This window comes from Pleurodeles waltl, chromosome 11 (genome assembly GCF_031143425.1).
Source record: "Pleurodeles waltl isolate 20211129_DDA chromosome 11, aPleWal1.hap1.20221129, whole genome shotgun sequence".
Lineage (NCBI taxonomy): Eukaryota > Metazoa > Chordata > Amphibia > Caudata > Salamandridae > Pleurodeles > Pleurodeles waltl.
Window position 1 is genome coordinate 908,168,111 of NC_090450.1, and position 17,932 is coordinate 908,186,042.

Below are 17,932 nucleotides of genomic sequence, written 5' to 3' on the forward strand. Positions count from 1 at the left end.
ACCACCCAGCATTGTCGTATCTATACCGATAAAAATTCTGCACCACTTGTAAGCCTAAAAATGTTTTTTTTTTTTTAAACTGACCTGCTTTGGTTTCCCCTCAATTTTGACATGTTTTTGGCTCTTCCCTGTCACAGGCACTTGGCCCACCTACACAACTGAGGTATCATTTTTACCGGGAGACTGAGGGGAACATTGGGTGGTAGGAAATTTGTCCTGGTGCGGTGATCCCACACAGGAATGTGTGAAAAATATGATATTTTAAGCTAAATCTGAGGTTTTCTGAGGATTCTGGGTAAGAAAACACTGGAAGTTTCAAACAAATCACACTTCCCTGGACTCCCGTGGGTGTCAAGTATTCAGAAATGTTTTGGTTTGGTAGGTTTCCCTATATGGCTGCTGAGCCCAGGACCAACAACGCAGGTGCCCCCCCCCTGCAATAACAGGTAGTTTTGTACTTGATAACTTTGATGTGTCCACATAGTGTTTTGGGGCATTTCCTTTTGCGGGCACTTGGCCTACCCCCACTAGTGAGGTACCATTTTTATCGGGGGACTTGGGGGAATGCTGGGTGGAAGGAATTGTGTGGCTTCTCTTAGATTCCAGAACTTTCTATCACCGAAACATGAGGAAAAAGTTTTAGTTTTTGCCATATTTTGAGGTTTGCAAAGGATTCTGGGTAACATGGCGCCGCCAACGATTGGTCTGGCTCTAATATTTAGGTCCGGCTGACTCTCTCGGTCTCATATATATTTTGACTACTCGGTTCCGTAAGCGGAGACGTCCGTGGGGCTGAGGATTTCCGCCACCACAGGATAGGTACATCCTATTACTTAGTGGTTGGTTGTTCAAGCTTGAACTTTAAAAGGAAAACCCCGATATTGGTGTGCCTTCTCTGACCTGATGCTGTTTTTTACAAATGGCGAATCCTAATGTAGTGAATATAGCAATCAATATGCGACAACCACTCACAGGACATCTGGTGGCACATGGCCTGACGGTCCAGGGGGGTCTGGTCACTTTTGTGGTGGACGCCCATGCAGCCTCTAGAAAGGAACTTTTTAATTCTTGGGTCGTATTTCCAGCAGTTGATGGGGGTACAAACACTTTTCACGAATACACTGTTGCGAATGTCCCTGGACAGTACAGGGCATATGCATACTTAGAGATACCTTTATCTTATCAAGAACACCATAATTGGCTTGATGGCTCCCTCCCACACACAGTAGCACAGGTAAGGTTAGGTCCACTGAGTAATGATGGTCCGACCTGGCCTTTATTGGCTACTTATACACCATATCCTGCGGTTGCTAATTTGGCAGTGGCTGACGTTCGTCGTTTATATATTGACTTGGCAACTACATACAGAAGACTGGTTCAGTTTGTCATGCAAGCATTAAATACTAATGCAGCGCGTGCTGCTCCGGCGCACCCACAGGCGGTGGTTCCGGGTATCAATCCGGCCACTGTACACTCAGTTATGGGTAAAGTACCAGCTAAACGTGAGGAGACTCCATTTTGGCTGGCGCAAAAAATGTATATGCTGGAAGCAGTATTTCCCCATACGGGACCTCAGGATAAACATACAATATTGACGATGTGTTTGCCGTATGGGATGGTTCCTCCGGTGGACCTTTGTAATACCTGGGGCACGGTGTTTGCCGCGCTCTACACTACGGCACACGGTACACCGTCATTAGCCAATTTACCGGAAGTGCTTAAACAAATTCAAGATGAATATGGGGCTGTCCCTGCCTTAGATTTGGGCATGCAGTTAATGGGCAATTTTGCCGCAGTTTCTTCTATTATTTTGAGTAATCTCAAGGGAGAGGCAGTAGCACTGGCAGTGCGAATGCGTCTTCGGGACGTTCCGCAGATTAATCAGGAGCGGGAACTTCCGAGAATAATAGCAGAGACATATTCCAGTATCGGTCGCGATAGCCTAGGGGCTAGACCGCAAAAACCCCAATTACAGGGTAAAAATAATAAAGATAATGCTAAACAACAGCAACCTGAGGGTAGTAAAAAGCACTGGGAAAAGAAACAGCAAACACTTAAGAAAGATGGGGGACAGTCTACGCAACCGGAGACCCCGCAGAATAGGTATAATCTCAGGAATAGGGATAATTTGAAGACGCCTGAAAGATATCAATATACTGATACACGCCAATCTCGTTCCTTTCAGGACTCCTCAGAGAAGAGAAGTGAGAGAGGTGGGTCGTCAGAGTGGAGAACCGAGTACGTGAAACCACGACAGGATTCACAACGCTCAACGGAGGTTTCTATTAAACAAGAAGAGAAACCACTGCAACAAAAACAGCAATTTAAAAAGAAGAAAGTGGCAGCAGTCTCAGTAAGACATGCTGCTCAAGAAGAGAGTTCTCTTGATGAACAAGACATGGGCGTTGGCACTGTTAGACAGCGCGGCAGAGGTCACAATAGTTCGCCGGAGTCTTCTAGAGCATCTGGAGGTGAAAGCAACTGATGACTTCATACAAGTCGAAACGGCGGATATGCGAGTCTCTGATCCTGATAGAGTATATAAAGTGACTCTGCAATTAGAAGGGGACATTGACTGCATTGTACATGCCATCTTTTGAGACCATGTGGTAAAATCATATGACGTTCTGCTGGCCGAACAAGATTGGCCGCCTGACTTTGTTCGCGACTGTCCGGTTGGGGAAAAGGTTATTACACCTTCCTTTTCACCACTTGTTCCGAGAGAACTAGCGGAGTCCTATAGTAAGATATGGGCTCTTGCACAGGCCCCCGCTCTATATAGAAATAATGTGGGGTGGGATAGACAATCACCTTATCATGAAATTCCAATAAAGGGCGAACCTCTGCCGCAGCCGCAGTATCCTATCAAATTTGAAGCAAGGGCGTTGGTTAGGAATATTCTTACACAATTGGAATACCAGGGTGTAATTGAGCCCTGTGTTTCGCCGATGAATAATCCCTTGTTCCCGGTTGCTAAACCGGACCATTCATATAGGATAGTGGTGGATTACAGACATTTAAATAGTCATACACGCACATATGCAATACAGAATTCACATAGTGCAGCGCTTATGAATAATATAGTGCGTAAAAAATACAAAACAACGTTAGATATCTCGAATGGATTTTTCAGCCAGAATATAGCGCCCGAAAGACGGGACTATACCAGTTTCAGTGCGTTTGGCTCTCAGAAAAAGTTTTGTCGTTTGCCTCAGGGGTATAAGAATAGCCCAGGACTATTTTCGGCTCGTGTAACTGAAATTCTGCACGATTTGGACCCTGAAGCGTTATCATATGTTGATGACATATATTTGACAGACAATGAGATTCTGCAACATCTAAGGCGTGTATCACGCATTGTTGTGGGGTTTGCAGAAATTGGCTATAAATTTAATTTTAAGAAATCGAAGATTGCCTTCCTCAGCGTCATTTTCCTTGGATATGAGTTGTCAAGAGAGGGCAGGAGCTTTGCGCCACATTTTTTGGAGGAATGTGCTTTATTGCAGCCTCCTAATACGGTTCGGAAGCTCCAGTCATTGTTGGGGTTTCTGAATTTTGGCAGAACTTACATTCCTGATTATGCTACGCGTATAAAACCCTTATACGAGTTGATTCGCCCGAATTTTTCGAGTAGATTTTGGACGATTGAGCATACACATATACTACAAGATTTGCAAACTGATCTCTTAGCAGTTAAACACTTACACGCACGAGACAATAAGACACATTTAGTCATCATGGTGATACCTGGGGCTGTTGGGTTTACATATGTCACCTTTAATGAGGGTGAGACAGTCCCGATTGCATACAAGTCCCACTTGTACTCTGCTGCAGAACAACGATTTGCACAAACTGAGAAAATACTCACTGCAGTACAGATGGCTGTGATTAAAGAAAGACCTCTTGCCTAGGGCCAACGCATCATTGTTGTTTCCCCAATTCCAGCCTTAGAGGCTGTTACAAAGGCGAGTGTTTCTAATTCGAAAGCTTTACACCCACGATGGATACAATGGGCTACGTCTTTGACAGCCACTGATGTAGATTACATATTTGACCCTAAACTGCAGATTCAAGAATTTCTTCAATATAAAATGGAGTACCCAGTTCCTGCTGGCACATTGCCTATTGACCAATATCAGGTGGTTATGTATACCGATGGCTCTGCGCAACCAGCGGTTGGGACTAAACAACAGTATTCTGCTGCATGTGCGGTGGTGAGCGGCACTATGGAGGGGGAAGTGTTCTGCCCCCGACATACTTATACTAAAACCTTGGGAGATTGCACAGCACAGCTGGCTGAGCTCAAAGCTCTATTGTTAGCGTTGGAGCACGCGGATCCAGCGATTTTGACCTTGCTGGTCTGTGACTCCTACTACTGTGTTCAGTTTTTCAATGAATATCTACACTATTGGAAGTTGAATGGGTTCAGAGATTCTAAGGGCAACACCATTAAACACAAATTGTTGTGGGGTAAGGTTGCGGATCTGAAAGAGACGCTTCCTAAGGTCCATGTTGTGCATACACTTGGACACCAGCGCGTTGGGATACACTTTGCTGGGAATACTTTGGCTGATGAAGCCGTGAAGTCGGCAGTGGCTGTTGCCACTGTGGCCGCAGTGACTCGTTCGAGTTCCAAACCAGACACAGAGATTTCGGCTGCCATAAAAGCTACGGCTGATGGCACGCCGTTTCCTAAAGGATTTCCTTCTAAATATAGTTACTGCTTGAGTAGTGCGCTAAATGCTGTTGTTAATATTCCAGGCATTGGTGTACGTGACATGCCTAATAAAGTTGAGAGACCTCGATTAATTTCTGCAGCACATGGGGGGGCGGCATCTGCACATGCTGGTGTGGCTGCCACTATTTCGCTTTTACAGGCTCGTTACTGGTGGCCTGGTCTCTATAAAGAGACAAAGCATTATGGGGGTCATTCGCCCGCCAAGCGGGAACCGCCAGAAGACCGTACCGCGGTCAAAAGACCGCAGCGGTCATTCTGAGTTTCCCGGTGGGCTGGCGGGCGACCGCCAGAAGGCCGCCCGCCCAGCGGGAAACCCCCTTCCACGAGGATGCCGGCTCCGGATGGAGCCGGCGGAGTGGAAAGGGTGCGACGGGTGCAGTTGCACCCGTCGCGATTTTCAGTGTCTGCTATGCAGACACTGAAAATCTTTGTGGGGCCCTGTTAGGGGGCCCCTGCAGTGCCCATGCCATTGGCAGTGCCATTGGCATGGGCACTGCAGGGGCCCCCAGGGGCCCCACGACACCCGTTCCCGCCAGCCAGGTTCTGGCGGTCAAAACCGCCAGAACCAGGCTGGCGGGAAGGGGGTCGGAATATTCTTCAGGCCAGGGGAAAACCGGCGGGAAACCGCTGGTTTCCCTTTTCTGACCGCGGCTTTACCGCCGCGGTCAGAATTGGCCTGGATGCACCGCCAGCCTGTTGGCGGTGCATCCGCGGTCCCCGGCCCTGCCGGTCTATGACCGCCAGGGTCGGAATGACCCCCTATGTCCTTTGTTGTGACGTTTGTCAACAAATTAAAGCTTCGTCGGCTAGACGCCCGTAGCAGACGCCCCTTCTGATTTCAAATAAACCTTTACAGTGTGTGTACTTGAATCATTGTGGTCCGCTGACCCCAGACGGTGCATACAAATATATTTTGGTTGCTGTAGATTCGTGCTCCAGATTTGTGTGGGTCTGGCCACAACACTCGGCTGACGCTCGGACTGTTATTAAAGATTTGCGCATCTTTGTCGATACATTTGCAGTTGCGGCTTTTCATTCGGACCAGGGCCCTGTTTTTGCCTCTAAGGCATTCAGGGACACCATGGCTTTGTTAGGGGTCCAACTCCAATTCTCGTCTCCATTTCATCCCGAGGGAAATTCTGTTGTGGAGCGTTTAAATCATGATTTAAAGCAATCCTTAACGGCCAGAGTTATAGGTACGGGTTGTAGTTGGCTAGCCCACCTGTATGAAGTACAGAGAGCACTTAATAACTTGCCTAGAAGGTCACTGGGGGTCGTGCTTCATATGAGTGCCTGTTCGGAACACGGATGTATGTTCCTGATCTCGATGGTCCTGGTGTGGAGGCGGCAGATACGCCTTTTGACATAAATGATCGTGTCACTGTTTTGCAGGATTTACAACAATTCCGTGCAGATAACTCTTCTGCAAGTGCTGCCTCCTCAGGAATTAAGGATGAGCCAGTAACTCCTACTGGTTGGATACCCAGGATTGGGGATCTAGTGCGTGAAAAGGTCGCAGTAAATAAATAATTTGGTCCTTCTTATCGAGCACCTGTCCCTGTGTTAGGGGTAAGCGGCACGAGAACTGTGATTTTACCGCCGCTGCAAGGGGCCAAAGGAAATCGCTTTGTTTCCATTGATAATGTCAAGTTACAACATGTGGCCGATTCTGCACAGCAGACCAAGAGGGACACCCAGTAGTTCCGGAATTCCTCTCACTACTGGGGAAGAAGTCCCGCTGCAGGTGATTTACACCGACGCTGTTTCCTCTCCGAGCTTGGGGAGGGTGGAAGATGATCTTGCGATTGTTCCACAGACAACGATTAATTTGGAATCTTTTGATCAAGTTGCTGTACGTTCTACTGATGTTTCTGAACATGTGGTTTATAGTGTGCCAAGGCGAGAGCCTCCATCTGCTTCTTTGTTCACAGTTGCACCTTTTGCAAAAACTGCCTCTGGCTGCTTCAACGACACTGATGATGCCGTGTCAGGCTCCTCGTCCTCATTATCTTCAGTCCAAGGTCCACGTAAGCTGCTGTGTTGGCTTAAACGCACATATTTTGTTTTTACTTGGAACTATTTGTGGCTTTTTATGGCTGTTATGACTATTTTTTTGTGGTTGGGATTTGTGGTTACTTTTTTTCTAGTAATACATGGTCATTTTCTTCCTGAACGATCTGACATTGAGCACGTGGAGACTGTGTTAAAACCACATTTTTCGTCTCATATGGTTCGAAGAGACTTGTCCAATGTGAACATTTCTGCAATACCGATTCCGGATGGGATTGTGTGGGATAAAGTAATGTTTGATATATATGGTCCCACTGAATTGATTCAAATACCGTATGTCCTCAAGTTATCAATGAATGATATTGTTATACCAGGCATTGCTTCTGATGATTGGGATGTGAAGACAGTAGATTCTATGCTGACAGACTTACAATATTATACTGTCTATGACGATGAAGATGCTTACCTATTTAGAGATAATCATGGTGACATGTTTTGCTACAACTATTATGGACACCACTTTATTCATAAAGCAAGTAGCCCTAAGTCCATATTTGATTATGTGCAATGGGAACATTGCCCAACTCCTCCACAAGGGAGTTCAAAAACGTATTATGATAAATTTGCATATTTTTCGGCATAATCAACAAAATGCTAAGTCTTACTATTTTAAAGTTACTCCGTATGCTAATAAGCAAATTTTATTGACCGATACTAAATTACTGTATTCAAATTTGTTTGTGTCTAAACTTTCGGTTGAGGGGTATGAATATTGGTTTAAGACTGTTGATTTGAAAAGTGTCTGGGGAACGAAAAATTGGCAAATGCAAGGCAGGGACACATTATTTAGAGCATGTATTATCCCTGTGCAGATGATTTTCCTCAATGACACAGTACAACAGACTAGCTGTTTGGGCTTGGCAACGATTAGAGAGTTAAATTTGCCTAGTATACCTGTCCCTTCCAAATTGAACAATTGGCAGCGATATGTTAATGCTACGTTTAGTGAATTTACACACTGGGTCCAGAATGGTACGCTTAACACTTCATTGGTACATCCGGGCGGGTGGTTATTATGGCCTGTAGACACTAATAAGTGTCATCAACGTTTTGTCACCTCTTCGGAGGGGTTCAGGACTAGTAGGGCAGACCCTCGTTACATTTCACCAGAACATGCTGATATCATAACTACATACAGCGTGGGAAAGCTTTGTCAGCAATGGTTGAAGTGGTCCACGCTGGATGCAGTTAAATCACATCTCACGTTACTGTCTAATGATACTGACTTACAAGATTTTTTGTCAGGACCTAAGGTACCGCGGAAGAAACGATTTTTATACGAAGTATATAATGAGATTTGGAAGCTTTCACAGCAGGAGGCAGCGGCCCGGTTGAGGCAAATTGATCAGGAAAACCTGATGCAGGCTTTGTCTGTTGTAGATAATGGCATGCATACCCTTTCTGACCGTGTTTACACAATTGACAATTGACAGTTAATGTTTCCCTAGATGCCGGCTGAGCTAGAGGCCAAAATCCACAGCTAGGCACTTTGCAAAAAACAGCTCTGTTTTCTTTGTGAAAATGTGATGTGTCCATGTTGCGTTTTGGTGCGTTTCCTGTTGTGGGCACAAGGTCTACCCATACAAGTGAGGTACCATTTTTATCAGGAGACTTGGGGGAATGCTGGGTGGAAGGAAATATGTGGCTCCTCTCAGATTCCAGAACTTTCTGTCACTGAAATGTGAGGGGAAAGTTTTTTTCGGCCAAATTTTGAGGTTTGCAATGGATTCTGGATAACAGAACCTGGTAAGAGCCCCTCAAGTCACCCAATCCTGGATTCCCCTAGGTACCTAGTTTTGAAAAAATGCACAGGTTTGGTAGGTTTCCTTAGGTGCAGGCTGAACTTGAGGCCGAAATCCACAGCTAGGCACTTTGCAAAAAACCTATCAGATTTCAATGTAGAAAATGTGATGTGTCCATGTTGCGTTTCCTTTCGCAGGCACCAGGCCTACCCACACAAGTGAGGTACCATTTTTATCGGGAGACTTGGGGGGACACAAAATAGAAGAACAAGTGTTATTGCCCCTTGTCTTTCTTTAGATTTCTTCCTTCCAAATGTAAGACAGTGTGTAAAAAAGACATCTATTTCAGAAATGCACTGTAATTCACATGCTAATATGGGGACCCCAGAATTCAGAGACGTGCAAATAACCACTACTTCTCAATGCCTTTTCTTGTGCCCATTTGGGAAATACAAAGGTTTCCTTGATACCTATTTTTCACTCTTTATATTTCAGCAAATTAAATGCTGTATACCTGGTATATAATGAAAACCCATTGCAAGGTGCAGCTCATTTATTGTCTCTGGGTACCTAGGGTTCTTGATAAACCTACAAGCCCTATATGCCCCCTCAACTAGAGGAGTCCAGCAGACGTAACAGTATATTGCTTTTAAAAATCTAACATTGCAGGAAAAAGTTACAGAGTAAAATGTGGAGAAAAATGGCTGGTTTTTTTCACCTCAATTTCAATTTTATTTTATTTCAGCAATTATATTCTGTAGGAAACCCTTGTAGGATCTACACAAATGACCCCTTGCTGAATTTAGAATGATGTGTCTACTTTTCAGAAATGTTTAGCTTTCTAGGATCAAGCATTGGTTTCACATCCAATTTTGTCACTAACTGGAAGGAGGCTAAAAGCACAAAATATAGTAAAAATGGGGTATGTCCCAGTAAAATGCCAAAATTGTGTTGAAAAATGTGTTTTTCTGATTCAAGTTTGCCTGTTCCTGAAAGCTGGGAAGATGGTGATTTTAGCACTGCAAACCGTGTGTTGATGCAATTTTCAGAGAAAATCCACAAGCCTTCTGCATCCCTTTTTTCCCATTTAAAAAATAAATAAATAAAAATCGCTGTATTTTGGTTAATTTCTTGGTCCTCTCTAGGGAAACCCACAAACTCAGGGTACCTCTAGAATCCCTAGAATGTTGGAAAAAAAGGATGCAAATTTGGCGGGGTAGCTTATATGGGCAAAAAGTTATGAGGGTCTAAGCGCAAAATGCCCCAAATAGCCAAAAAAAGGCCTGGCAGCAAAGGGGTTAAAACATAAGCTATTCCCAGCTGCAAAACATAAGTTCTAGTCACTAGAAAGCATAAACATTAATCTCTGAACAATTCATGTCAAAACCATCAAGGTAATCTATGTCAACGATTTACTTCATGTTTTTATTTCACGTTTTACTTATTCTTGCATTCTCTGAGGGCCAGCTATTTCCATTTGTTTCTGGATTGTTTTCATGCAGCATAGTACTCTTGTATTGTGGGTACTTTGAAATGGATTGCCTCAAGGGGTATATAACAGCCCATGATTGAAAGCTAGGGAGCTGAGGCTAAAGGCAGTGTGAGTTTTTCACAGTGCCCATGAATACGTAAAAAAAAAAGGTGCTCAGATTACATGCTCATCCAATCCTTGGCCACTCTGCAGAGCACACAGAACAATAATCACATAATCAAGTTGCAATTGTGATCCTGCGCAAATGTGTGAGAAGGACATACACAGCTGCCAAAATATTGACAAGGCGAAAGTAAAAGAAAATGCAGTGTTTACAGGTGAGTGGATGAAGTTAGTGTTGGGGGTTGGTGAAATGAGATCCGAGGAACTGCATACAAGTCAAATGGCCCACTATGGGAATCATAGACATCTAGTTTGTTTAAGCCATGCCCTTGATTACAAACGCCAGGCCCCTTTTAGAGATCCGTGTCCCCACTTTTTTTATCCCATTTAAAGCCCTGCAGGATGTGAGGAAAGAGGCATGAGGTGAAATCAAGAATAAGAATAGCAGCGGAGGGCAGAGAAACTCCCTCTCCTGCCTGGGTTTATTTTTCCTTTTTCGCATGGATAACCCTTGCTAAGCAGCTTTTCGAATCTCCGTCTGCCAGAGAGTAGTAATCCTTAATGACTTGAAATCTTCACTCCACTGACATCATGAATCATACATGCACGTCTCTCTTGCATTGCGGGTGGTATCTCGTGTGATTTTAGGCTTTAAACAACCACATACTATGCATACAGTTGCAATATTCAAGTTGGGCCAAAGATCATACAATAGTTACCAATGCAGGGACATTGAATTTGCGTTAATTTGTCATATTGTGGAACGAATAAATGCACAACTCAGATTTAGCATCCAGTATAATTCATTTACCTACAAGAAGTTAAAATCGATATTTGAAGTGTTCCTACAGAAAGTTGCCTTCCGGCTCCACCATGAATGACCACAAGAAAGCTCTAGATTGCAACAAATATCAACAAACGGACTTCATGTTAGAAAAAGAAGAGCTCAAATGGCAAAATGTCATTTTGCCTGGGGTCCTGAAAAAAAAACCTGCACATGGTCATTATGGTGCCACTGCAAAAGTAACAATTTATGTAGCATGGGTGTCATACCACACCTGTGCATGCTTATTATATAATTTATATTATATAATAATATATTTTTAAAGTTTACCACACTATGGAATAATGTACAAACTCCTCTAATGAAAGAGACGCTTGAGGAAATCATAGCCACCAACACTGAACAGGCCCTTCCAATCTTCACCACTTTTACCCCTCTTACAGCAGAAAAGGTAGCAACGTTAATTGGAACTGCTAAGTCAGGCGTCCCCTCGGATCCCTGCCCTCAGCAGGTTCTTCATCTAGTGTCAGAGACAATTGCAGTACATCTTACTACGCTCTTGAACAGGATTTTAACATCTAGCTGCTTCCCATCAACATGGAAAAAACCATCCACATTGCCACTCCTAAAATCTCTCACTGGATCCCTCAGAGGTAAAATATTACAGGCCAATTTCTCACCTTCCTTTGCAGCTAAGATTCTAGAAAAGACATGAATCGAGAAATCAAGACCTTTCTTGAACATACTAACCTCCTTGAACCAGCACAACATGGGTTTAGCTCCAACCATTGTGCAGACTCCGCTTGAATAGCAAACACACAAGAAATCAGAGTTATTGTAGTCGGTGGTGGTAAGGCAGCCTTGATCATGCCTGATCTTTCAGCCGCATTCTACACAGTTGACTATTTTTTATTGCTCAACCATCCTGAAAGTATCTGCATCGAGGGTCCGGCTCTAAAACTGATCAGCTCTTTCTTGTCCAACAGAGAACAGGTGGTTGCTTTTGGGGATTTCACTTTGGATCCATTTACACTTCCTTGCGGGGTGCCTCAGAGATCCTCACTAAGTCCTACCCTTTTTAGGGTCGAGCCTGTGTCGCATGCGCTCGCGCATGCGTATCACAGCGAGACGCTTTAGGTATTAGAAAAGGGCTCAGAGTCCTGTCGACGTCACATCAGTGTTTTTCATTGGTTCGTGGACTTGCCTATTAAAATCTGCTTGCTTTCATTAGTCGAAGGCATGCATAGGTCATGCCTTTTCCGGTGGCTAGCCCTCCTCGAGCGCATCGACCAAATACAGAAAACATGCGAGGCTCGCTGTTTTCTGTCCGGCTCGTGGACTACTTTTTCTCTATTTTCTTAGCGCGATTTCACTTGGTAGAAGTTGAGCGCTTTAAACAGTTAATTGCACTTTTTCGGGTTACCTACATAAATGCACTTTTGCCGCTAGGTGAAAGGTTGGGTTAGAAGTTTACAACGCTATCAGCTCTAACATGAGCAAACGCGAGACCCGTTGCATTGCAAATGCTTGTTAATATATATGTCACCCCTCTGACCAAACTCATCCGATCATGTGGCTTTTCAGTATTCTCCTGTGCTGACGATACTCAGATAGAAGTGTCAGTCTCCTCCAAATCCGAGAAGGTAGCCAAACAATTCAGTATCTGCATGGGTAATTTCACAACTGGATGCAGAAGAACTGTTTGAAACTGAATTCTGAAAAAACAGAAGTTCCTTTTGGAATACCTCCTGGTGGCCCACTGGACTGGGACCGCTTCCACCTCCGGTCCAAAAAAAACAAAACTTAGGGGCTATTTTCGACGTCAAGCTAGCTATCACAGATCATATTAAGTAGGCAACTTCTGCCTGTTTTCTTATCTTAAAAATCCTAAAACAATTCTCCCCATTCTTCCAATTGAGTTGCGATAAACAGTTGTAACTGCTTTGGTAATATCAAGGTTAGATTATTGCAAGGTCCTATGGTGACCAGGTGTCCCGGATTTTTTGGGACAGTCCCGATTTTCCACCACCTGTCCCTGCATAATTTTAAGTTTGCCAAAGAAGGGATAGTTGGCAGCTGTTATAGGAAAGCTATTTAATTAACAGGCGTGATATTGGCTTTAATAATTGCATTTTATTTATGTTCCTATAGCCTCTGCTGTCATTCTGTGCTGATGAGCACTGTCATTCTGTCCGCTCGGTTGAAGTAAAATTGGAGTCCTTCTATTTTGTGAAATGTCCCGGTTTTTGGCTTTAAAATTCTGGTCTCCCTATATATGTAGGCTCCCAAATTAGCCTTCAAAACAAACTGCAGACCCTTCAAAATGCAGCAGCCTGGGTGTGGATGAATTTCCCTAAATTTTTCCCAATTTCTCAAACGATCAGCGAAGGAGCAAATCAAATTTAAAGCCCTGGGCAGGGCTCTGCACAAGGAAGGCCCGCTCTTCTTTCAGAAGATTTTTAAATGGAGGGGCCCGCGGAGTGAAAGAGCCCCGCGCTAGTCTTTCCGCGGGCTCTTTCGGGAAGGGGAAGTGACGGAGCCTGGACGGGATTGGTTCCTAGATAAGTGGGGGTGGGCTTTGAGAGTGGGGATAAAAGGGGTGTGGGGGGAGGGACCGGCGTCTTTCCGCGCAGCCCATCGCGCAGTTAGTTTGGCCGGTCCCTGGGGAAATATTTGTCACAGGCAAGTGAGAGTTGGGCAGGGCCTGGGGGGAGCCTTAATTCCTTTAAAACATTGCGGTTGACGAGCATATTTACTGCTTGTACACACAAGTGAGGCAGTCTGGGCAGACGCGGAGGCGCGACTATTACGAATCGCTTTTCCGCCAGAGTGCACGTGCGCTTGTTGCCGGGCCACGTTGGCGGCTCGCCGGCAATCTTAATCTTTTAAGAGTGTGGTGCGCTGACGGGCGACGAGCATTTGGGGCACGCTTGTCGACCGGGAGGACAATACTAAAGATATAAACAGCAGCGCGTTTTAGAGACAACGCGCCGACCGTCTAGGAAACGTGAATTTTTTCTGTAGGGCAGAGTAGCAGCCGTATACAACTTTTTGCAGGCAGTTAAGGACAGGAGAGCCCCCGCCTGGCACCATGGCAGCCAGCCATGACGCTGATGCGGTAAAGGCCACACTTCGCATATTAGGCGAAGCTGGCCGGGCTGACCTCCTCAGGCCTGGGGTTCTGGACCAGGCCTGGGTGGGAATGGTGCGGACGACGCGCAGCGCATCTGGCCGGGTAGCGGCAGTTGTAGCCGCCTGTACTTCACCTGAAAGGGCTAAAAAGGCAAAAAAAGCGGCGGTGGGGCGGGCAAGTGGCGCAGCCTCCCCCTCCAGCCAGATGGGTGAAGGTGAGGGACCCACCAGTGAAACAGAGGCAGCAGAAGAGGGGGTAGCACCGGAACAACAGGAAGGGGGCAGTGAGGGACACCAGGAGCAGCCAGTGGGGGACGGGCCCCTTTGCAGGAGTTTGGGGCGCAGGAGCTCCCGGGCCCCAGTATAGAGAAGACACCTATTTAACGGTCCCTTCCTATGGGGGGGGGGGGCAATACAGCAGGGGCCCCTGTGGCAGCAAAAAAGAAGGGCAAGGGCCCCAGGCAAGGGGGTGGCCCGGCAAAAGGCAAGGAAAGCAAGATACAAGCTAAGAAAGCCAGGGGGGAGGAGCGCCTGAGCCCCTTACAGGGTCAGGGCAGAGTGGCCATAGGCCCGGCAGGCTGGACATGGGCGAAGCATGGGACTTAGAAGCCAGGATCCGGGAGCAACGCTGCATAGTAGCTGAAACAGAAGACAGGTGGGCCCAATTATGCATGGAGCGGGATGTGGCCGCGCCATACGGCCGGCAACTGAAGAGGCCGGCAGAGAGCACAGGGAGTGCAGGAAATATGCCACAGGAAGCTAGCAAGGGTAGCTGGGTCTGGGTACAGAACTGTAGGGGCCAGGAGGCTGGGGCGGCCGGTGGGTTAGGTAGCGCGATGGGAGCCAGTGGCGCACACGGCCACGATTGGCGCGGAAGGTCATACCAACACATGAGGTTGGCAGAAAGAAGGTGACACCAATGGGACGCAACACGGCCCCAGCACGTTGGTCTGAAGCGCTAGAGGGTCTTCGGCGGCCTTCTCTACTCCACAGGATCGGTGTTGCCACAGAGATGGTGGGCGCCATAAGGATCAAGACGATGTTTCAGCTAATTACACGATGATGAGTGGTGGCGTTGATAAGAGGTTGGATGTGGTCGAAGAGGATGTGTTGGAACTTGACTATGAGGAGGAGCTGGATGAATGGGAAGATGGGGAAATTCGGGAGGCAGAGGTGAGCAGCAGGAGGGGGAGGGGAAGAGGATGCAGGAGCGGCGCAACCCCTCTTTCCGCTTCTATCTTTCAGTATGGGGCTATCAGCGGAGAACAACATGAAGGGTGGCAAGAACAAGCAAGTGGCCAAGGGGCCCGGAAGGTTTCGCGGCCTGTGGGAACACAAGGAAGAGGTAAATGGCAGTGGTGGTCACTTTGGGGGGATGGCGTAGGGGGCGGGGATGCTCCAGGACGGAAGTCCATTGGGGTAGGTGACTGTTCTATTCTTGACACGCTAGCAGACAAAGACACGCAGGGCGGTGAGAAGGGGAAAGAGCTGCAGGGCAGTGCGCCAACCGAAGGTGAGAGCGGGGTCAAAGTAACCGGGGGGAATACAGGGGCAGAGGAGAAAGAAGATGGAGGTCACAAAAAGAGGCTCCCTTATATGGGACTGGCCATGCCCTTGGGATCACAAACAGATAAAACAAAGTCGAGAATATGGAGGCACGAGTATGTAGATGTTTTTAAACTCTTGCATAGGGACATACAAGCCAAGGAGGGTTCCAAGGAGGAAGAGTGGGAAGAATGGGAACTAGCCCTTAGGCCAAGGGTACCAATTACCATGGATAATTGGACATCTGCATTCTTGATTTTCGCAAGCATATATTGCGAGAAATATCCAGACAGGGCCATAGCACTCTTCAAATATGTGGACATCATTCGAAAGGCACAAATGCACTTTGGGGGTTTTGCCTGGTTGAGTTATGACGAGGAGTTCAGGGCCCGTGTGAGTGTCAATCCTGACAAGCCTTGGGGTGATGTAGACCCAGAATTATGGATGCAATGGATGGCGTCATCACAATCCACGGCATCTACCCATACGGCTAGTGGTCTGCCTGTGGTTTATAAGCTGTTTCAGGCACGTCCCGCCCCAGGAGTGGCGGGCGTGGGGCAGAGAACCTTGACTAACACGACGGGAGCTTGCTGGAACTTCAACAAGGGTTTCTGTTCCAGACAGCCTTGTAAATTTAAACACGATTGCTCCAAATGCGGGGGCCGTCACCTGGTTATGCAGTGTTTTTTCACTCTCCAGTCCAGCAGAGCAATGGAGAGCATCCAAGGGCAGAGGCGCACAGGGCACTCCTGCTCCAAAGGGGGCCTACGCCAATTAGGATAGACTTCCTCATACCATGGCTGCACAGATACCCGGATATGGCCACAGCGATCAAGCTAGCAGAGGGTTTTCAGGAGGGTTTTAGGGTCAGCTACCAAGGTCCACGTACAAGGCGATGGGCAGACAATTTGCGGTCTGCAAAAGAATTGCCACAGGTAGTGAGGAGTAAACTGGATAAGGAAGTGTCATTGGGCAGAGTTGCAGGTCCTTTTTATGATTGGCTGAGTCAAACTCTGATGATATCCTCGTTGGGAGTAGTGCGAAGAAGGCCCCGTGTGAGTTCAGGTTGATACATCACCTGTCATGGCCGGAGGGCGCATCAGTTAACGATTTTATTGCGGCTGAGGACACCAGAGTAGTATATGCATCTATGGACGATGCTATAAAACTGGTCAGGGGATGTGGCTTCGGGGCTGAATTGGCAAAGTGTGATATACAATCAGCCTTCAGGCTCCTGCCTATACACCCGGGAGATTTTGACTTGTTGGGGATGCAATTTGAAGGGGCCATTTACGTGGACAGGGTCCTTCCCAGGGGTTGCGCCATATCTTGCACCCTATTTGAGGCATTTAGCACTTTCATACAGTGGGTTTTCAGCAAGATCAGTGGGCATTATGCGGTGACCCACTATTTGGATGATTTCCTGTTTGTAGGGAAGGGCGACTCCGGGGCTTGCAGGAAGGCTTTGACGGCTTTTCAAGACATGGTGCGCCATATGGGGGTGCCTCTGGCCCCGGAAAAGACAGAAGGACCTTTGGCGGTACTCACCTTTTTGGGGCATCGAGCTAGACTCCATTACCCTGACAGCCAGATTGCCAACACAGAAACTCAAAGAAATGCTGGAATTCTTGGGTACAGTGAAGGAGGCATGGAAAATTGATTTACGAACAGCACAGAAGTTGCTGGGTTATCTCAACTTTGCTTGTAGGGTAGTCAGAGGTGGTAGGACTTTTTGCAGAAGGTTGGGGCTGGCTATGTCGGGAGCAGTGATGCCACACCACAGAATACGAGTTTCAATGGGTCTGAGAGAAGACGTGAAGGTGTGGGAAACATTCTTGAAGCATTTCAATGGGGTATCCATGTTCTTCTGCGAGGTTGAGACAACATGGCAGGTGCAGATATTTTCGGATGCGGCAGGAGCGAATGGTTTTGGAGTTTTTTGGGACGGCAGGTGGTGCGCAGAGTCGTGGTCAGCACAATGGTTGCAGCAAGGGAGGAGTATTGACTTTTTGGAATTTTTTCCCCTTTTGGTAGCAATGGCAGTATGGGGGCGAGAGTCAGCAAACAGGACAGTTTTACTTAGAGTTGACAGCATGACAGTGGTGGAACTGGTTAACAGACAAAAGGCAAAGGACCTTAGGGTTTTGCGCTTGTTGCGCCAATTTATGTTACATTGTTTATCTTTGAATGTGATCTTTAAAGCTGCTCATATACCGGGAGTATTCAATGAGATTGCAGATTCCCTGTCTCGTTCACAGTGGCAGCATTTTCGTAACCTGGCGCCAGGAGCAGAACAGAGCAAGACAGCGGTCCCGGCAGACATTTGG